The sequence below is a fragment of the Mastigoproctus giganteus genome, chromosome 10 (genome assembly GCF_048544385.1).
Source record: "Mastigoproctus giganteus isolate SK-2022 chromosome 10, ASM4854438v1, whole genome shotgun sequence".
In the NCBI taxonomy this organism is placed as follows: Eukaryota; Metazoa; Arthropoda; class Arachnida; order Uropygi; family Thelyphonidae; genus Mastigoproctus; species Mastigoproctus giganteus.
In genome coordinates, this window is record NC_143584.1 from 93,430,207 (window position 1) to 93,453,611 (window position 23,405).

Sequence of the window (23,405 nt, forward strand, 5' to 3'; positions counted from 1 at the left end):
ACACCCAGGGTCCCGAGCTGGATATCATCATTCTTCTATTTCTTGGTGATTCCCTTCTACTTCTCTCTCTCTTTCTCGGGGGCAATTCAGAGATTTTTTTTCTTTTTTTTTTTTTTGGCTGGTGCAGCATAAGCCTCAGGCTTCCTTGCACCCTATGGCTAATAATAATAATAATAATAACAACAACAACACAACACAGTTTTGCATTACATGATATTTTGTAGGAACCAAACTACCATGTTATACGAGGGTTACCCATACAGGAATTTTGCTAGTAAGGAAAAGGAGGTGATTAAACCCCTTGATATAAGACAATGGTCCGGCCATGCCTCAAGTACTGTGTACAGGTCTGGAGGCTTCATTTTAGGAAGGATGTAGACTTGCTTGAGTGGGTACAGAGAAGAGTAACAAGATTGGTGAGGGAAACGAAGGGGTCTTCTTACCAAGAAAGGCTTAAGTTCTGCAAATTGCAGAAGTTAGAGGCTAGACACCTGCAAGGTGATCTGATTGAGGTGTTTTTTTTTATGAAGAGAGCAAATACCAGATGAAAAGTTGGTTCTGTGAGTTTGAAGTCGGACAGTAAATGGATTTTGGCTGGTGGTGGCCAAAATCCATTTACTGTCTGATTTTGAAAGAGAGAAAGCAGGAATTATAGAAGCCAAATCAGAAGAACAGTGCCCATGGAAGTATCTGTAGAAAAGGCATGCAGCAGATACAATACGTCTATGAGACAGAGAGTGGAGAGACTCTGTTAGAGATGAGTCATTAATTAACCCAACTGCCCTCTTCTAAATGGAATCTAGAAGCCTGAGAGAGGTTTTGGGGACACCGCCCCAGATGTGAGAACAATATTCCATGGTAGGGAGTATTTGCAATGTATACAGAGTGAACGGATGTTTAGAAGAAAAGTAATGCTGAGAGCAAAAGAGAAAACCAAGTTTTTTAGATACAGAGGAAGCAATATTTGTGATGTGCTTGTGCCAAGGGAGATTAGAAGTCAGGGTAATCTACAAAAGAGATATATCAGTTTGCCTAGAAATCGGAGTGTCAGCAAAGATAAGCATAGGAGCAGAAGAATCCTTTTGGCAAGATAGGACTGAGCTTTAGAACGATTGATATCATCTAAGTTGTCTTTGCCCCACTGGAGAATTACCTAGAGAACAGCATTTAAGGAACTGGTAGTGGATATTTGAGAAGTTGACAATGAATGAGTAGGCAAGTTTTCTCAAACTGGAATGTGGAATGCAATGTGCTTTCATCAGCAAAACTATGGATAGGATTTCCGGTCAATGGAAGAAGATCATTAATATACAAGAGGAAAAGAGTGGGGGAAAGAACTGAATCTTTGGGGACACCAGCTTTAGGGAAGAAGTTAGAAAGCAGAGATCCATCTACCATCACCCTCAGTGAGTGGTCATCGAGAAAACTGGATAACCAATTACAAAAAAAATTGGCAAACCATAAGACAGAAGCTTGTTCAGAAGACCTTTATACCAAACACAATCGAAAGCCTTTGAGATGCCAAGAGCAAATGCTTGTTTCACCAAATTTTAACATTGAATTTGGCCATAAATGGGTAACATAAGCCAGAATATTACCAGTGGATCGACACTAATGAAATCCATGGTGATCGTTGATCAGACAGAAGGTTTCTAGATAGTTTTGGTGGTTAATTGATTTCTCCATTACTTTAGAAAGAGTAGAAGTAATTGTGATGGGACAATAATTGGATGGGAGTGATTTGTCACCATTTTTAGTAACTGGCTGGATATGAGCAAATTTCCAAGCAGAAGGAAAAACACCTTTGGAATAAGAAAGTGAAAAAAGGCGGCAAAGAATAGGAGTAAGTTCAGGAGCACAGGTTTTGAGAACAAGTGGAGAAATACCATCAGGACCTGGAGCTTTCTTAGCATCAAGATTCATCAAAATCCTTCTGATATCCTTTTGACGGAAGACCACAGGGGGCATTAAATGGAGTGTGTTGGGAATGGTGGGAGGTGTTTTACCAAGATCATTAATACATGAGCTGGAAGAAAAATGGGATGCTAGCAGGTCAGCTTTATCCTTGGCTGAAGTGACAACAGAACCATCTGGTTTGGACAGAGGTGGGAGCAGAGATGGGCAAAAGTTGTAGCCAATAGCTTTGGCAAGAGACCAGAATGCTCGACTATCATTAGGGCATGAAGCAAGTTTTCTACTCTTAGACTGTTCAAAATCTAGTTTGGACTGATTAATAACTGCTTTATAATTGTTGCAAGCTCTGGTGCAGACAGAAAATGAAACCAAAGAATTGGAAACAAGCCAATTATGATATGCAACATTCTTCTCTTGAACAGCCTTAGCACATTTATTGGAAAACCAAGGTTTAGATAAAGGACGAGATTTTAAAGTGGAGTGTGGGATAAAGGATTCCATTCCTGCAAGAATAATTTCACTGACACGATCTGAGCAAACATTGAAATCAGAAGTTTTGAAACAGTAATCCGACCAAGGAAAAGAAGAAAAGAAGTCTTGCAGATCATCCCATTTTGCATTCTTGTAATGCCAAACTACACGAGGTTGGGAATAGCCATGAGATAAAGGTTCCATTGGAGAAGAGACAATCACCAAGTTGTGATCTGAAGTGTCTAAAGGACCTCTCACTTTGACCGTGTACTTAGAAGGGTTGTTTGTGAGAAAAAGATCTTGTGAGAAAAAGATTTTGGGAATGGTGGGAGGTGTTTTACCAACTCATTAATATGAGTTGGAAGAAAAATGAGATGCTAGCAGGTCAGCTTTATCGTTGGCTGAAGTGACAATAGAACCATCTGGTTTTGACAGATGTGGGAGCAGGGATGGGCAAAATCTAGTTTCGACTGATTAATAACCGCTTTGCAATTGTCGCGAGCTTTGGTGTAAGCAGAAAATGAAACTGAAGAATTGGAAACTTGCCAATTACGATATGCAACATTCTTCTCTTGAACAGCCTTAGCAAATTTATTGGAAAACCAAGGTTTAGATAAAGGACAAGATTTTAAAGTTGAGTGTGGAATAAAGAATTCCATTCCCACAAGAATAATTTCACTGACAAGATCTGAGCAAACGTTGACATCAGAAGTTTTGAAACAGTAATCCAACAAAGGAAAAGAAGAAACGAAATCTTGAAGGTCATCCCATTTTGCATCCTTATAATGCCAAACAACACGAGGTTGGGAATAGCCATGTGATAAAGGCTCGATTGGAGAAGAGACAATCGCGAAGTTGTGATTTGAGGTGCCCAAAGGACCACTCACTTCGACTGTGTACTTAGAAGGGTTGTTTTTCAGAAAAAAATCAAACGCGTTGGCTGTATGGTTAGGATTGTCTGGTATTCTGTTAGATAAATGAACAGTCTGTGCGAGGTCATTAGTAATTTCAAGAGCCTCATCATCTCGACCAGCTGGATCGGTGTGGCTAGAAAACGGAAGCCAACTGGAATTGTGAACATTAAAATCGCCAAGGAAAATTTCCTCACTGTTAGGGACGTTGGACTGGAGAGAGTAAAGTTGCAAAGAGAGAGAAAGTCAAAAGAGTTCCGAGTGATTTGTGGAGTTGGGAGAACGGCATAGACAGCAGATGAATTTGACAGAATGAGGTAGAGAGCTTTTAAGCCAGCGAAGATTGAAAAGAGGAGATTCCAAATTACCAAGTCTCTGACAGGGAATATTGGAACAGACCACGAGTGTACCACCTTTGAGGCGATAGGAATCATACAGCAAATTATTTGGGCAACTGAGATGAGCAGTGGTGGAATCAACCAATAACTGAGATTCTGTCAGGAAAAAGTACAAGGAGTTTGGGTAGCCTGTAAGTGGAAATGGACATCATTGAGATTAGAACTGAGATCACGTAAATTTGTGAAATGAACTAGGAAGTGTTTGGGAGGTTTAGATCTTTTCGCAGATAAGTTTGCTCTATTAGTTTGGTAATTCATGGTGTATTGAATAGTAAGAAAAAGTGGAGGAAAATGCTATATGAAGTGAAGTAATGAAATTTTTGGATATGGCATACATATGGTAAGAATATACCCAGATCCTTGACATAATGTGGCCTCGACAATGCTCTCCGCATACACATTACTCGGACTCCCTCCATTTACTAATCAGAGTCGTTTACCATTTACTAAGTGGTAAATGACTCTGAGCACAGAGTCATTTACCTCTTAGTATTGCCTGGTAACACAGAGGGGCAGTATTCCATCTGTGTGGTGTGGACACCACGCCTCGACCACTGCTCACGTTTGTTCATACCTTGGTGATCACCCACAGTGTGCTTGTACATGGGGGTTATGTGCAGGATTACTAACAGTCCCATTGTCGTGAAGACGACATGCAAAATCCTCTGCATGCTTCAGTATGCAGAGGATTTGGCTGTCACAGACGGTTCGGGTATAAGGCCTTGAATGGGTTGAGCATGCTGAATTCTGATGGGATTCTTCCGCTTGCTCAGATTACGAACCTGAAGGGACATAAATTCAAATTGAGGAAAGACCGTTATAGATTTGATGTGCGAAAATTTGCCTTTAGGCAGTGGATGATTAATTGCTGGAACAAACTTCCATCTGTCGTGGAAGTTGATAGCTTAAAAAAATTCAAGGAAGAACTGGACAAACTTTTAGAGGGAATGTATGTGTAAAATTTTTTTTTTTTTTTTTTTGTATGATGCTCCATATGCTGGCTTTCTTGCATCACATGCCTCTGTTACTATTACACTCAACTTCCTTGGCCTTAAAAAGGCCAGACAAGCTGATTATTTTTCACTCATTCAGAAAGCGTGTTTGTGTTTTTTTCCTTTGTCTTGAATGAAGCAGTTTGTTTGTTTCTTTTAAATATTATGCCAAGTTTTGAAAATCTGAACATAGCTATTCACTGCAACTTAACTTATATCCATGTACTGAAGTCATTACTCTTAGATATGCTGAAGAGTGTTATATACAGATTTATTTTACCAACAAATTTTAAATCTCCCATTTCCATTTTGGAAGTTTATCACCGTATCATGCCAGATTTATAGCATTTCTACTGCCAAGGTCGTGGAGAGTTTAAAACAAGGAGAACATTCTCTTCTTGTGTTCAGTGTGGAAATACTTTATTGCTGCACGTGACTGCAAGACGCACAAGTTCCCACGTAAAAATCACCTTATAGATTCTAAGGTAGCTACAATACATTGGTTGGGTATGCATCACTTTCCAGTGTGATTTTTTTTTTTTTTTATGTATGATGCAAGCATATGGACACTGTCCATATGCTTGCTTTCTTGCATCACATGCCTCTCTTACTATTACAAATTTAATGGTTTTTTTAATGTCAAATTTCCAGTACTTCTTGGTGTCGGTAAAGAAATGAATGAAGAAATAGAGGTTTTGAAGCATCAGTTCTGTCAGTTTCAGTTTGAGAACCTATCAGATGCTATTATTAAAGAAAAAAGAACTGATGTACAATGGTCCTTGATTGTGTAACTGTTAAATGCACAAGGAACCTTGTAATATAACAAATTATCCCAAGTGTTTGACTTTTTAACAGTTCCTCATAGCAGTGCTGAGTATGAGCAAATACTCAGCCAGGTTAGTAAAGCAAAGACAGTTCAGATCTCTTTCTGGCAAAGCTTTAAAAATGATCTTGACAGCCATGTCTACACTGTCCATTGTTATGAACAAAACTTATACTCCACATTTCTGAAGGGAACAAAGTCTGCAACAGTATCTTTTTGAAACAATTGAACTCAGTTGATGTTTAATAGAAAATCCAAACAGGAATCTACAGACAGAAAAATGTTAGGTAAGCTGATGTTTAAAAGCATAGTGTACTGGTAAACAATCCTGTGGTTGTATTTTAATAAAAATGTGAGTTTTGCCAGTGAAATTTAATTTCTTGTGCAGTATGGACTTTAAAGAGAAAACCTCTTTTTTTCCAGAGAAGTCTCCTGTTTTTCTCCTGCTTACAGTTGCCTCTCTAGCTTTTTTTATTTTGAAACTCAGAAGTTAGCAATTTTATGGAGATTCTGTACATGTTTCTTGGCCAACAGTCAGGTTTCATAATATTTATGTTTAGATGAACATAAATACAGATAAACTTTATGGCCTAATCCAAAATTTCAATTCAGCAGGCATTTGTTTACAGGAAACATATTTAACTCCACAAGTAACCCCCTCAATAAAGAAATATATTTTGTATAGGCGTGACAGGAATGCAGCAACTGCAACCTGTGGAGGTGTAGCGGTGTTAGTATCCGTTACTGATCCATCTAGGCAAATCCCCCTTAAAAACTAATTTAGAAGTTGTTGCTGTTAGAATAAAACTTGTAATAATTTTATCTCTTGTTTCTATTTATTTCCACTGAACCAAACATATGTACTCAGAGACTTTGATGAGCTCCTTGCCCAGATACTATCTCCTATATGTTTGATTGGTGACTTTAATGGACACCAACTATGGGGAGGTCTTCATATGGATAAAAGAGGGCAGCTAATAGAAACATTACCGGACACACACAATCTAACTCTGCTGAACACCAGTTCACATACTCATGTGCATTTTCCCACAGGAAACACTTCTGCCATTGATCTAACTATTTGCTCCCCCGCTCTGTACCCAAGTATACATTGGGCAATATTGGATAATCCCCACAACAGTGATCATCTTCCAATTACTTGTAAATTCCAAACTACCACCCCCTATCCGGAAACTTGCTGATGCTGGAAATTTACAAAGGCAAACTGGATAAAATTTTCCTTAGTGCAGTTTTAGATAAAAATTTCATTCAGAATCAGTCAATAGATGAAACTACTGACCATATCACTATCCAGTTTGTATATGTGATATACAAACTGGCTTGGATTATGGAGCTCCAATCTATGACTCTGCCAGGAAAAGTGCGCTAATTCAGTAGACATTATCCATCACAGTGCTCTTAGAACTGCTTTAGGAGCATTCAGAACATCCCCTGTACAGTGTCTATATATAGAGGCACACGAACCTCCACTCCATCTACTGAGGAATATGTCGCTACTGAACTATGCAGCAAAAATACGGATCCTTCCCTTTCATCCTATCTTGCTATACTTATTTGAGCCCAGTGGACCACCTTTTATCACAATAAACCTAACAAAAACAAGCCAATTGGAATAAGGTTGTTACAGTTAACACAACGCTGGAATTTAGACATGGATAATATCTTTCAGGAAACGAGCACACATGACCCTCCATGGTCTAGTTATATATCGGTATGTGATCTCTTTCCAACAATGGGGGAAAAAACAAGCAGCAGATCTCACCATCAGGAAATTCCATACTGCACACGTAGCTAAACATTCTCTGTGGTTTTATATATATAAAAAAGGCAGTTTCTACTATCTTTTCTAGTTCTGTGTCTCTTCCGAGGGAATGCAGCGTCTATACTGCTGAACTGTTTGTGATAAAGATAGCTCTAGATCACATGACTGATCTGTCCTATAAGCAAACAATGATCTATTCTGACTCTTTGAGTGCTATAACAGCACTTCTTTGAGTGTTATAACAGCACTCAAAGCCACTCCACCCCATCTTAAGCAAATCAGATCACAGATAAATGCGTTATCTGCAGCTAACCAATCAGCCACTTTCTGTTGGATACCAGGTCATCTAGGTATCAAAAGAAATGAATATGCAGATCAAGCCGCTAAACATCCAATCACCACAAGCTCTCCTAACTATCAAGTGCCGTATACAGACTACAAATCAGTCATAAAAAATGTGTGTGAAGAGCAATGGTTGCAAATCTGGAAGGCTCAGGGCAGAAATAAGCTGCTTCAATTTAAACACGAACCTAAGATGTGGCCATCAAGCATGCAATCAGATAGGCAAGAGGAGGTGATCCTGGCTAGGATGCATATTGGGCACACGCATCTAACCCATATTTATCTACTCATGGGGAAAGATCTGCCAATTTGTACATTTTGTCAGTCTACACTTACCGTGAAGCATATTCTAATAAATTGCAACCATTATAATAATTACCTAAACACAATTTTCACATCACTTGCACATCTGCAAGAACCTTCAAATTACCTCATCTGATTGGAGATGATGCAAAATCTAGACGAGTTCTTTGTTTTCTTGAAACAAATAGGATTAATTAACAGATTTTAACTGGTAATTGCACTACGGAATAGAATCAGGCACAATATGGCCTTAGCAGCCCTTGTGCCATTAAATAGTACCAACCACCTTGTCATTGGCCATTCTCATTAAGTTGCAGAATTTCTTGTCGGTCATCAAGTTTTTCATTTCTTTGCAATAGCACAGAGTTGGTTTAGCATGGCAAGCTTTAGATCCTCATTCATCTCACTGTTTGGATGATTGTAAAAGTTTCAAAAGAGGTGTTCTTCTCACAGTTGCATTGCAAGGCTATGCAGGTCATTACTGCATGCTTTGTCGGGGTCGTCGTTGTCTTGACACATCGTCTTACATATTTCAATCATTTTGCGAATGTCCAAGTCCGATTCATACAATTTACGATTTAGTATGAGCTTTTCATTGTATGAGTATGAGCTCTTCATAGATCTTGATATATTTCATCTCTGACAGTATCTCTGTTTCCTCATTGCAAAAAGGAATGTGCAGCGTTACCATCTCGCACTTGTACTCATTGAGATCCTGAGCAAAGTCATAGTTTTGATAGCATACTATTCATGGATACTGTCATTTCTTGCAGATCTTGTTAGCACTGCATGTGTAATTTGTGACAAAGCATGGCAGAGTAACGTGATCCATCATGATAGTATGATTGTAACAATACAAATACTTGTATTATTGCAATCATACTATTCAACAAATGGCTAATGGGTAATTAGGCTATTAGCCTAACTTCTTCCAAACGTTGATTCTATAGAGTAAGTAGCAGGCGTATGTATCCTATTTCTCCCTAACATTCATTTGGTAAAGTAGCAGGCGTGAGTATAAATTACATCATTCATGATTTTGGTTCTAGCTGTTCGAAATTTAGTAGGTGTCATCAAAGATGTTTACACATAAAATATCTTTTGTGCGTACAGGTACACATGTGATTTTTTTTTTTTTTTTTTAATTCTATACAGTGGGACCAACTGAGGATGTTACCAACAGCAAATTCTAAATAGGAAGCATTCAAAGAATTAATCTTGGAAGCTACTAGGCTTTTTATACCAACTAAAAAATATTGTTCAAGGTTTAGGCCTAATTGAATGTCAGATGAACTTATGAGACATGTGGCAGAGAAGAAAAATGCATGAGATACATATAAATTAACAGGTGACACAAAAGCCTATGGTAGATATAAGCTGGTCCGTAATCAAGTTACAAAGGAAGTTAGGCAGGTAAAAGCAGATTTCAAGAAATCTTTGGCAAAGGATGAAAAAAAAAAGCCAGCAAAGAGTTTGTTAACAATAAGTAAACCTCTGATACAAAAATAAATAAATATCAATATCCCTAGTCTGAAATATATATATAGCAAGTTCACATACATAGCTCGTAGATAGCAAGTTCCCCAACTGAGTTTTTGGAAGTGTTAAATTAATATTATTGAACTTTGACTTATATATAATGATATTTGGAGAATCAGTTCATCATCCAGTAGTACTATTTTGATAACAAGTGTTTTGGACTAAATTGAAATGATTGAAATTGAAATAAACTGATTTTGCCACAAAAAAAAAAAGTCTCCAATACTTATGAGTATCATTGAAGATATTTTGCTGTATCCATTATGTCAGTCCTTTCATAATGAAAGAAGAAATAATATAATGAAATAGTATAATGTTACAAGTATAAACATTAATGTTTATATCAGCTGCAAAGTTCCAGTTGATACATACAGATTTACATGGCCAATTCTGTAAAAATGCATGCTTATAATTATGCATACGTGTGTATGCATGCCTTCATTATCACATAGCTGTCAAAGTGTTAGTGCAGCTCTGTCTGGTTGGTGCATCCATAGCCAGGTGGGCAGGAGCAGCAGTGCGTAGCACACGCTTCTTGATTAGACCGGGATTCGAGCCTGTGACCGCCGCATATTTCTGGAGCAATATGGCCTTAGTTGCTAATGCTCCTAAAAACTAAATAACAAACAAACAGCTCTGTCTGGCTGTCATAACACAATTCATAATATAGAGCTTTCCTGTTTTGTTGCAATAACATAGTTTTCCTCCACCTTCTTATTTTCACATAAATTATTAAAATATTAAAATCAGAATAAAACAAAAATGAATGTCATTAGATTTATTTTCATAGAAAATAAATGTACAAGAAGGCATCTAACTCATGTTGCTGCTAGTCTAGAAATATGAGTCTAAACACTGCTCTTCCCTGTCAATAAATTAGTAAAGGCACATGTTGTTGTCATTACAATTATAAAAGACCAATACGAGTACAGAGACAATATATCATAAATATGAAAACATATTGATGGATGATGAACCGATCAGTAATATGCCACAACATTCATGGCAAACTTTTACTATACTATGTATGGTAAAAAATGTGTTAGTGTGGTTTATCAGTTTTGAGTCGTCAAGGTGACTTGTGCTAATATAACCTGGTGAAATGTTGCAACTTCAAATATTTAATTTGCTTATATTGGAAGCTGTATGACTGCATGAATAAATTTGGTAAGCCGTGCACTTAGTTTTGCAGTCAACTGACTTTCTGTTGTGAATTCCTAGGCCAAAGTGTGTGCATCCTTACAGCAGTTGAAAGTCTGCTGGCTCCAAAGAGAATTCATAGATAGCAAGTTCCCCAACTGAGTTTTTGCAAATGTTAAATTAATATTATTTAACTTTAACTTATATATAATGATATTTGGAGAACCAGTTCATCCAGTAGTGCCAATTTGAAAACAAGTGTTGAGGTGAATCAGATCACCTGTGAGGTGATCTGATATAGGTGTATAAGGTCTTAAATGTTTTGTGCAAGCTAAGTCTGATGGGATTCTTCCTCTTGCTAAGATTATGCTCGTGACGGGACATAAATTGAGGCAAGGCACTTGTAAAGTAGATGTGCAGAAATTTTCCTTTAACCAGTGGGTGGATGATCACTCATAAATTCATAGAAGAACTGGACAAACTTTTGGAACGAATGGATGGGTGAAATGGGAAAATTTTTTTTTTTTTTTTTTTTTTTGGCTAATGCTGTAATAAGCTTGCCTTCTTGCATCATATACCTGTGCTAATTTTGTCGGTCCCTATACGAACCACAAGGAAATAATACACAGTAAGATATACTTCCAGTGGCAAGATTCATGGAATGGACAGGCTACAAATAAGTTATCAGATAAAGCCTGTGATTAAAATTTGGCAGTTCAGCAAGAACAACTTCATATACAGGAAGTTGTTCTTGCTGAACTTTGCATGTACATGGTCATATTTCACATTCTTTTCTGTTGCGGGCTGGCGACTCTCCTATATGGGAGTCTTGTAAACCATTTTACATATCAAAAATATTTTAGCTCACTGTACTAATTTTACCAATTCATGAAAATATATCTTAGCACTGTACCCATGTGACTGTGCCTTCTACATTCAGTTAAATTTTATCAATGACCACAAGTCAGTTTTTTTAACACAAATATATAAATATATATATATATATAAATATAATACAAACCATTTATTTTTAGCTGTATATTGCTTTTCTGCCCTGTTTTATATTTATATATATATTTTTTTCTTTTGGCAGGATAGCCACTCTTAACACTAAAACTGCTGGCTTGCAAAAATACTTGAAACTGCCATTGCCTCTCAATTTAACTGATGTGCATAAAATAGACATAATATAAAGTAATTTGAACACAGAAATTTTGTTTAGGAAATGAATTAAAAATTAATATGCACAATTTGACAAATTACAGTTTTTTTCAACAGTTCCTGTACACTTTCCACATACATACTTTTTACACAGTGCACATATCTGTAGTTTTGTTTGCCTTGCATTGCCTAATTTGGCTGCTATTGTTACTGGATTGAGCTGCTGATTTCTGCAAATCTGTATGTTCTTTTCTGGGTTCTTTTGTTAGATTCAATATAAACTCTTTTAAATTCATAACTTCATTCTTTATAAATAATCTAATCATCCTGTCATTCTTTATAAATAATCTAAGCGTCAATTATTACAAGAAGATCTAATATATTATTAAAGATGTTATTCAGCCATCTAAGTGAGCCTGCTTTTGTGAATACTTTTTAGCGATTTGGTCTTAAACATGAACTCCATACTTAGTTTTATTATAATATAAAACTCCATCAGGCTTCTTCTTTGTACCATTACTGTATGAAGTTTACTGAAGATTATGACATTTTTATTTGCTCCTCATCTATTGGTTATTCATCAGTGTGCAGTAATCAGATTTGAAAACTGAAGTGGAATATTTGTTTTTGTGTATAGTGCTTCTTTTTTATGGACTTCAGAACTTCTTTATGAGCACAGTTCACAGTTTCCTCTATAGTAGTATTTTTTTGGACTAATTTCTTTGCCAAATTCAAAACTGGTAAACAAGTTATCAATGGTTACATTTCTATCTCGATTTAAGAATGGTTCCATTAGTTTTAGAAAGCCATATTCAGAAAGTGGTTGACTAGCTGGGCTCATATCATCTTTCTCCAAATAAGAAAAGCCATTCAGTAGATATTTTGAAGTTGTGTCAGCTGCCAACCAAAACTTTATACCAGATTTTTCTGAGTTTTTTTGGCCATATACTGGGTGAATCAGTATTTAGTTCTATTTGGAAATAGCTCCTCATCTATCTTATGAACCTCTTAGTTTCACAAAAGTTATGTGACATTGTATCATGAAAAAATTGAGGTCCCATACAGTTGATCACAAATCCAGTTCAAAATTTCTACCATCATATTCTCTGCTAGCTAAAAGTACAACAATAAAAGCATCAAGTTCTTGAATGGATGTAGGCCAATTATTATCCTTCAGTTGTCTTTGAGCTTTGATTTCAGTGCAATTCTGTGGGTTTTATCATAGAAGGTTTACAAATAAACAAAATGCACTTACCACAGAATCCATACACACATTTCATCTTGCATAAGAAGGTGGCCCAGAGTTGTCGTGAATTGTGTTCCTTTGTAGTGCACATCCAGTTGAAGGACCACTATATTTTATAACTTCCCATATTGCCCAGATTTTGAAGTATGTTTACTGCCCACTGATAGACATGTATAGTTTACACTTATGATGCCATGTATTATTATCTACAGTATTGCTTAATGTACTAGTATTATTTTTACTACTACTGGATTCCTTACCTCTTTCATTAGGAATCCAATCGTCACTTTCTTTTTCTCTAAATTCATCTCCACTCTCATCTCTCCAGACTAGTTTTCAGATAGCTTTTCTAATTCCTTTAGACATTTTTGAATCTGCTTTTGGGTAAGACCACATGATTGCCACATTTTAGTAATGCAATTGAACTAGCACTGTAAAAATTGTTGAAATACCTTTCCACATATAAAGTTTCACCCAGACTAAACTAAAATGGCATGGTGCAGCAATATATGGTAGTGACTCCTACACATGCTCAGACTAGAAGTGGAATGTGCAGACATGCAGGCATATGCACTTGCACATACTATGGGGTGAATAGGTAAATAAATGCATAAACTTGATTAACTGTATAAAAATTAGCTAATTTTATCAAAATTTTACAAAAAAAGTCAAATTGACTGCTCTAGCTGTTTTAAGTATAGTTGGATATAGAGCTAATATTTAAAAGAAAAATCTGTGCAAAATTATTTGCAATTGTTCATGCTGTAAGTTAATTTAAAGTAAGAAAATGTCTTGAACTCAGACTTCTGTAATTAAAAGGACTGCAAATCTGAAACAAGTTAATATAATTGAATGGTCAAATTGACTGTTGCAGCAGTACTAGTGTTAAAGGTTACTAAAAACCCTGTTCTCTTTCACTTTTTCTGGCGTAGTCATGGCTCACTAGCTTCAGTCACTTTTGTGCTACTGAAATGTAAACCAAACCAATTAAAGTCTTAGTAAAAGACTTCTTATAATCTGCCTTAGCTTGGGAAACATTTTACGTGTGACTGCAGTGTTTTGTTGTTCTATCTGTATTGGGAGGGGTGCATGTATTAATAGTGGCAAATGATGCAGGGAAGTGAGCTTATTCAGCATCAGCCAAAAAAAAAAAAAAAAAAAAAACCTATCAACTTCATCTGTCCATTCCTTCTTATAATTTCTATAATCATTCCTTAAATTAGTAAAACTACTCACTTCAACAAGAGTAGATGTAGGTTTGTTCCATCAAGCAATCTTTTGGCTGAAAGCAAATTTCCACACATCTGTCCTGTAACCATCCTTTTTCCAATTTAAATTTGTCCTTTTCTGTGCTGTCCAAGAAATATTTAGAATGACATCAGCATTTAGTTTGCTCAATCCATTTAAAGCCTTAAATGGATTCAAACCTGACTAAACACTTTAGTCAGATTTCCTTGCAGGTACCAAGTTTCCAGGTACTGAAATTTGCCCCATGACATGGGCACCTATATGTGGTGAGGGGACCCAGGGATGCTGCTGTTTGTCCAGTATTGCTGGGATATAATGTCAACAGCCTAGGTTCCAGGCTGACGCCATAGGAATCCAGCACGTTTGCTATGCACTGCAAGTTGTGGAAACTTGGAAAGATCTTGGTGGTGGGAGGGCCCAGCTTCAATGGGCCCTTCCTTGACAAGATGGATGGTCCCGGGATGGCTTTCCCAGGATCAATTGGTTAGTGGTGCTGGCAAGGATCAAACATGTCAGTCATGCTCCAACTCTCATGGTCCAAGTGATAGGATTTAGGCTGGCAGTGGTGTGGGTATAACGTGTCGGTACCCTGGCATCCCACTTCCGAACACATTTATTGCTTGCCACATAATGGGCATCCCATTTAGTCTCTGTGGTGGGTGGGAAGCCAGGGCACTGAACAAAAATAAAAATACTATAAATCCTGTTTATCTAAATTCTTCATCTGTATTCTAATAAGCTTTCTACCAGAAAATTAAAAAAAACAAAAAGGGTATTTCGAAGATATCCTAACCCATTTAATCTTTTGGTGCACATTCATATTTTAGTTAAATATGCATGTGCCAAAGCATGCTATATTTTCCACCCGATCCAAAAGGATTTGGAGATCTGCTTTATTTACTACAGTCAAAGCTTTATGTAACGACCCCAGGGGAATGAGAAAAATGGTCATTATATCAGAAGGACATTATATTGATAGTTCATAAAATCAGCAACAAAACATATAAAAGCTTGAACATTTAATGTAATTCTACTAATACAGCATAGTCTAATCTTATTTATAATATGTACTACAGTATTAAACAAGAAAATTATGATTGTAAATTTTGCATTAATTGTAGAGTGCAGTAAGGTTACAATTAAATTTTAACTTTTACTACATAGGCTACATCATAGGCTACATGCCTCTCAGGACCTAACAAGAGAATTGTTTCATACTTTAAAATAATCTGTCAAAACATGCTGTTTCAGTGGTAGAGCATGTTTCACCATTATGTCTGCAATGAGTTCCTCTTCATTCGTGCATATCCTAAAACATTAAATGTCCGCATCCACTTTTATGTAATCTTTAAAGCTTTAGTTTTCCTGTAAATTTAGGTGATTATGTGCATGCTCAAATATTTCTTCCCTATTATCAGACTGTTCTTCGCAATTTATAGAGCAAGAATCCTGCAAAACTTCACACATTGCACTATCAAGGCAGTAAATCCAGCATGTTTGAAGCAGTTGGTGATCACTTTTTTATCATCTTCATCCCATGCTGAAACATATTGCCTGCAGGATGTTGATTTTGCATTGAATTTTGTTTTCAAGACAGTGCAATTTTTTTAATAACATTCTTCGGTAATTTTTCATTGATCAAGTCATATTTGGCAGTAGGTACTTGACAGTGATACACCTGGGTCATTTACTTGACAATGAGGGTTGCAGTTATCCACAAACAGCAAAATTTTTCTATTCTTCTCACTCACCTTGCGATCTTGTCTCTGATCCATTCTTCATAGATTTGTGATGTCATCCATGCCTTTTGGTTTGCTTGATACATAGTCCATAATGTCTTCAAACCTTTAAAGCATCAAGGCTTCTGAACTTTCCCAATGATTAAGGAGTCCAGTTTCATCAGCACTGAAGATGTTATTGTCGGCAAAAAACATTTTTTAAACCATTTTTCTTCCATTCCTTTGTAGCATCAATGTCCACAGCTGCACTTTCATCACACACTTTTTTTGAATGACAGACCATGACGAGTCTTAAATTTCGGGAACCACATGTCTGCACTTTTAAATTCTTCAATATCCATTCAATGCAGTTCAGCCTTAGCTTTTAAAAGATTACCATCTGTGGGAACGTTTTTTGCACACATCATCATTAGCCATTCCAAAAATATCTTTTCAAGATCCGGATACTTCGCCTTTCGTGCTCGAATCCTACCCAGTGCAGCAGATGTCTCTAAATTTTCAGTTTGGCTATGTCAATCTTAGAAAGCACGCCATTATCTACAGCTTGCAAAATCCTAATTTTATCTGCAATTGACAAAGCTATCCATCTGCTTTCTTGGAGCCATACCAATAAACATACACCCTAACTGTGGAATGATATGAACTTTAGCTGATGTTGATTTCATTACCATACTGTGATAAAAGAGTGTAGGAAATCTTAACAAATGATTTCTCATAGTCTGGCCGCAAGCTCATCAATTACTTCAATATATTTGAAGCTTTCTGCCATTTTTAAATGCAAATATTTAATACAAAAGTAAAAATTCAGATTAAGAGGTAGAAATTTATGGTAGTTATAGAGAAATCCTTTTATTTTCAATGTAAAATGGCATTGGGTTAATGAGAAATTGGCTGGGACCAATCACATAGGTTATAACGTGTTGGGACATTAAAAAATGGGTCTCTATAAAGAGCTTCGACTGTATTACCCAGTCTACCAGCAGTAAAGCTGTCTGGGACAAAATCTGGAAAATGAAAGGAAAATATACATCGCACTCTTCATTGATCCTGGAACATAATGGATGCATTATTGTAGACTCAGCTATAATAAACACTGCTCTTTTCGTACCATCTCTACAACATCTTTCTCCCCAGAGTTCCTGGTCCTGAAAGACAAAACGAAAAGCAACCAATTAACTTCAAATCCAAGGATTTGCATTCTTATAATGAGCCTTTCACCATAGGAGAGTTCAAAAACAGCTCATTAGCTGTTTTTGAACTCGCCTGTTTTAACTCTCTTAAGACATTTCTAATGCTTACTAAGGCAAGTGCTGACTAAATCTGATCTATATCAGCAAAATCCACAGATCATGCTCTTTCTGTATAATAGAATCTGTCTAGAGGAGCAGTACCCAGATTTCTAGCATAAGTTAATTATGCTTGCCTTTCCTAACCGAGGAAAATATTCCAAACTCCCAACAGACTAGCACCCTATCTCTGATCTATGCAAAATCCTGGAGAGAATGGTCAATGCCAACCTTGTATGGTATTTGGAGAGAAATGGCTTCCTCTCTAGAATGCCTAGAATGGGCCCACTTTGGCCCATTTAATTACATTAGAAACATCCACCCAAGATGCTTTCTTAAAGGAAACACCTGATATCCATGTTCTTTGATACGGAAAATAGCATATGACAATTCTGAGATTTGGAATTTTAAAAGACCTTTATAGCTTCAGCCTTGAAGTCATCTATCTTTTTTTAAAAACTTTTTATTCCATCATACCTTCCATTTTTATTTAGGATCTACCTTCTCTCGGCCCATGTGCTAAGAGGAAGAATGCTAAGAAAAACAGCAAGGATTTCTATGATTATATAAACTCTAAAAGGAAGGGGGTGAATCAGATTGGACCACTTGATATCGATGGTTCAACTGTTGATGATTGTACTCAGAGAGCAAACAAACTGAATAAGTATTTTGCATCTACATTCACATATGAGGAGTTAAGTATTGAAAATTCCAGAAGGTTATAAAATTGTAGCAGGATGCTTAATGATTTTTAATAACTGAGAGCAAAGTGGAGGAGAAATTGTTGAAGTTAAACATAAGAAAGGTACCTGGGTGGCTGGGATCTATCCAGTTATATTAAAGGAGGCTGCAAAGGAAGTATGCAAACCCTTAGCCATAATTATGAGAGCATCCTTGGACTCAGGGAAGGTCACCATGGACTGGAGGTGTGCAAATGTATCCCCAATTCACAAAGGGGGATCAAAGGGTGACACGAGTAATTACAGACCAGTTAGTTTAACTTCGGTTCTGGGTAAAATAATGGAGTCACTGGTTAAAGATGCATTGCAGGATCATCTAGATAAGACTGCAGCAATAATTCAGACAGCATGGGTTTGTAAAGGGAAAGTCTTGTCTAACAAATTTGATAGGATATTATGATGTGGTTACAAAGGAACTGGATGCAAAAAATAATTTTGATATATACTTGGATTTCAGGAAAGCTTTTGACACTGTTGCGCATGGAGACTACTGTACAAATTGGAGCAGAATGGTATTAAGGGTAAGTTGCTACAATGGATAAAAGGATGGTTGAGTGGGAGAAGACAGAGGGTGGTAATCAATGGGCACTGCTCTTCATGGAGTCCCACAGGGTTCGGTGTTGGGTCCACTGTTATTTTGTATATTTATCAATGATATTGATGAAGGTATATCAGGTTTAGTGTCAAAGTTTACAGATGATACAAAGGTTGGTAATGGCAGTGTGCTACTGCAACAGGATCTAGAAAATTTGGGAAGATGGGCTGAGAAGTGGCAACTGAAGTTTAACATTGACAAATGCAAAGTGCTGCATATGAGTAGAAGTAACCCCAGAGGAACATACTGTGTGGTACTCCACTTAAGGTAGTAGAAAATGAAAAAGACCTGGGAGTAATTGTGCAGTCATATATCAAGTTTTCTGAACAATGCAGACAGGCTGCCAGAGCAGGTCATAGGGTTTTGTCAATGATATACAAGAATTTTGCTATCAGGGAAAAGGAGATCATTGGCTCTCTGTATAAGGCAATGCCTTGAGTACTGCGTACAGGTCTGGAGGCCTCATTTTAGGAAGGACGTAGATTTGCTTGAGTGTGTACAGAGAAGGACAACAAGATTGGTGAGGGGAATGAAGGGATCCTCTTACCAAGAGAGGCTTAAATTCTGCAAATTGCAGTGGCTGGAGACTAGGCACCTGCGAGGTGATCTGATTGAGGTGTATAAGGCCTTTAATTGGTTTGAGCACGTCGAATTCTAATGGGATTCTTCCACTTGTTCAGATTACAAACCTAAGGGGGCATAAATTCAAATTGAAGAAAGACAGCTGTAGAATAGATGCTGAAATTTGCCTTTAGCCAGTGGGTGGTTAATTGCTGGAACAAACTTCCATTTGTCGTTGTGGAAGTTGATAGGTTAAATAAATTTAAGGAGGGATTGGTTGTGTGAATTTTTTTTTTTTTTTTTTTGGCTGATGCTACATAAGCTCATACACTTACTTTCTTGCATCACATTCCACAATTACTATTACCTCAGGATTCAGTTTTAAGTGTTATGCTTTTTGCCAACAAAGTGAATTACATCACAGAACATCTTCCAACTGTCAAATCAAATGCTCCAAATTAAAAGTTGCTTCATAATTGCTTACCTCTTTTACTTCGTTTATTATAATTGGATGGATTCTTGTGCCTTATTTACTTTTATCTTCAGTAATTTCTCTTCTACTTTCTTTTCATTAATCACAAGATAATTTGGCTCCCATTTATAATTTGGTATATTTCTGGTATCCACATCACTAAAAAACATCTTCACACACGAATGTAGAATCAAAATATTTATTCAGTTTATATGGAATCACCAAGTCAAACCAGACATGCCATTTATATCTAGTTGGCCAATGTGAATGATCCCTTTTCTTCCAGCATTAACATAAGCAAAGAATTCTTTGCTACTTCTCATACTCTGCCTTTGCTTCCCCCCCACTAGTGACTTGATTTCAGGCTACTTACTATAGATCTCTCTCTGTCCCTGTTAAGTCGTAATCATCCCATGCATTTTTCTTCTCTGCCAACTAGGCTCATCAATTCATCTGACATCCATTTAGGTCTAAACCATGACCAATATACCTATGTAGTTAAAAAGCTTAGTAGCTTCTATGATATAGGGTGTCATCCAGGGTTAATGACTTTGCTCATACCAGCCATGTCAAATAGAGCTGGTTGCACCCTTGGCAAACCTAAAAGATTACCATGGAATTGTCACATAAATAGACAGGATAGTGCAGAATACAGCAAAAACTACTGGATCTGAACACAAGAAACATATATCTGTGGATATATGTTTCTAGTGCATAGAGGCTGTTAGAAGAGATTTCCAGTCACTTGGCAGCAAACCCAGAAAGGTAACCACCAGGAGACATCAGCAGTGGGGCCACAGGGGCCAAGCGATTTCTAGTGCATTTCTAAAAGCAATTTCTGCAAAGAGTATTTGAGCAAACAGATTCTATTTTTTGTTTCAAAAACCGTTTTCTTGATTTAATTTGTATATCAGAGTAGCACTTTTGCTCTACAAGAAGTAGGCAAAGGCCCAGAAAGGGAACCCACCTTTCTGTTTCTCTTTTTTTTTATAAATACTAATTACTAACTCAGCCGCTTGGTCACCTTGTGGCACTTCTCCTGCCTCCCCGTGGTGGGGCCGATAGCCTGGGTGGAAAAGATAAACCCCCAGGGCCAAAAGGAGACATCATGGATTCTAACAATTTTCCACTCTTAGAGTCTTCAAGCTCAAGGCAAGAATCCTGTCATGATAACATCATGACAATGTCTCACTAGCTAATTGGGTTAAAATTGGGACAATAGTCAACCTAAAAGGCTTCGAACAGAAGCACACTCTTCAGACATTCCTAATTTTTTAGTGATACACTTTCTGTCTACCCAGCCTATGGTAAGTTACCTCCATTCATGATTCAAAGACATCTTGAATTAATTGCAGGATCACCAAAAATGGTAAAGTGACTACAATCCAGAGATCTCCTGATTGAAACAGCCACTGCCAAACATTCAGAGTGGCTATTAACAACGACATTTGGTGGGTTGCCAGTCTCTGTTGCTCCCCACAATACCTTAAATTCATCAAAAGGCATCATCACAGAATGGGACTTAATTACAGTGTCTGAGGAGGAATTAGTACAAGAACTTAGCAATCAAAAGGCAATCAGTGCTAAAAGAATAATGACAAAAAAAATGGAAATCTCATTCCAACTCATTTCGTCATTTTAACTTTTAGTACTCCTGATTTGCCATCCTCAGTAAAAGCTGGATATTTAAACTGCCGAATTCACTCATACATCCTGAATCCTCTTTGCTGTTTTAAATGCCAGAAATATGGCCATTTCACAACAGGCATGCAGAGGTGACGCCATCTGTCCTATTTGTGGAGCAAAAGATCATACACAAGCAGATTGTCCAGCCGCAATTCCCATTTGCCCCAACTGCAAAGGCAATCACCCTGCCTTTTCTAAATCATGTGAAATGTGGAAAACAGGTAGGAAAATCCAAAAATACAAAGTAGAACATAAAGTCACATATCCTGAGACATGCAGGCAAATAATGTTGACCATGCCTAGTCCATCTTATGCCTCTCGAACCCGAAGTTTTCATACAACTGCAATTCAAACAGATGTGTCAATACTGCCCAACGTCTTGCTAGCTAATTGGGTTAAAGCAACCTTATCAACCACTGGAAAAGATAATTCTAAAACTAAAACCAGCAATGCCACCAACACCCCAATTAGTATCCCAACTGATACTCTGACAGTCTCAAATGACACAGAAAAATTGAAACCTAATGAAGACTGTAAGGAAACTGATCTACCCACCAACACTATGGAAGTGGATTTACACCCCAATTACGAAGAAACTATCCTAGAACTCCATGCCAATGACACTATGGATACCGGATGCCCCTTATTCTCAAAAAATACCAGAAAAAATGCCCTGCATACAAAAAACAGTCAGATGAATCATCCTCAGCCAAACCAAAATAATGCCTAACATCATACAGTGGAACTGTAGAGGACTAAGCAGCCATTCTGATGACTTAAGGGATTTAATCTCTCAGTTTAATCCCATAGATATATGCCTACAGGAAACATTCTTGTCACCCCCAAGTTTCGCTGAATTCTCAAATTATATGATATACAGACGGGATAGAAGCCCAGAGTCTCCTGACACTGAGGAGTAGTAGCTATTCTTGTAAATTCTAATGTACCATCCAGACCGATCCAGTTAAGAACCACCCTAGAAGCTGTGGCAGCTCAGATTGTTGCTGTTGGTATTTCAGTTACCATTGTTTCGATTTATATTCTGCCATCTCTACCGCTTTCCCTTTCAGAACTTGACAACCTCATTACACAACTCCAATTTGTCTTTTCGGTGACTTTAATGGACACCATCCAATGTGGGGATCAGCTACAATGGACAGACGAGGCAAGTTGATTGAGGAATTTATAAATAATAATGATCTAAATTTATTAAAATCTGGATCTCCTACCTACAGGATCTACTTCTCAAATTGACTTGTCAATTTGCTCACCTTCCATCTTTCCAATCATGATGTCATCATCATCAGCCATTTTCAATCCACTGCAGGATGAAGGCCTCTCCAGCAACTTTCCAGTTCCTTCTGTTTTGAGCACTGGCCATCCATTTACTACCCAAAAACTCATGAATTTCATCTATCCATCTCCGCCTTTGTCTTCCAGGTTTTCTTCTAGCTCCTCTTGAGTACCATTCTGTTATTTTCTTAGTCCATCTGTCATCATGTCTTCAAGCTATGTGTCCTGCCCAAGACCATTTTAGTTCTTTAGTTTTGATAACAATGTCCTTTACTTGAGTTTGCTGCCTAATCCATGTGTTTCTCTTCTTATCTAACAGTCTGATTTCCAATATAATTCGTTCCATTATTTGCTGTGTAGTTCTCAGCTTCTCTTCCATTCTTTTGGTGAGTGCCCAAGTTTCACTTCCATAAGTCATGGTGGGTAGTATACATTGGTTCATTGTTTTACGTTTCAGACAAACTGGGATATTGCTCTTCAGTATGTGACTATATTTCCTGAATTCTATCCATCCAAAATTTATTCTTCTCTTGACTTCCAGCTATTTATCATTATTACAGCTAATAACTTGTCCCAGATAAGTATATGACTCCACCTTTTCAATTACTGCTCCTTCAATCATTATTTCCCTTTCTGTGGCATACTTGTTCATCATTACTTTTGTTTTAGCCATATTCGTCTTTAGTCCAAAATCCTTACTAACTGTGCATAACTGATTAAGATTTTCCTCTAATTCTTTGGAATCATGGCTTATGACCACAA

General features: G+C 37.2%; 1 protein-coding gene across 1 annotated transcript in view; it reads left to right on the top strand.

The window, feature by feature from the left end:
- E(bx) (nucleosome-remodeling factor subunit NURF301 E(bx)) overlaps positions 1-23,405 on the top strand; it is a 693,176-nt gene that overhangs the window by 600,385 nt on the left and 69,386 nt on the right. The window lies entirely within an intron of this gene.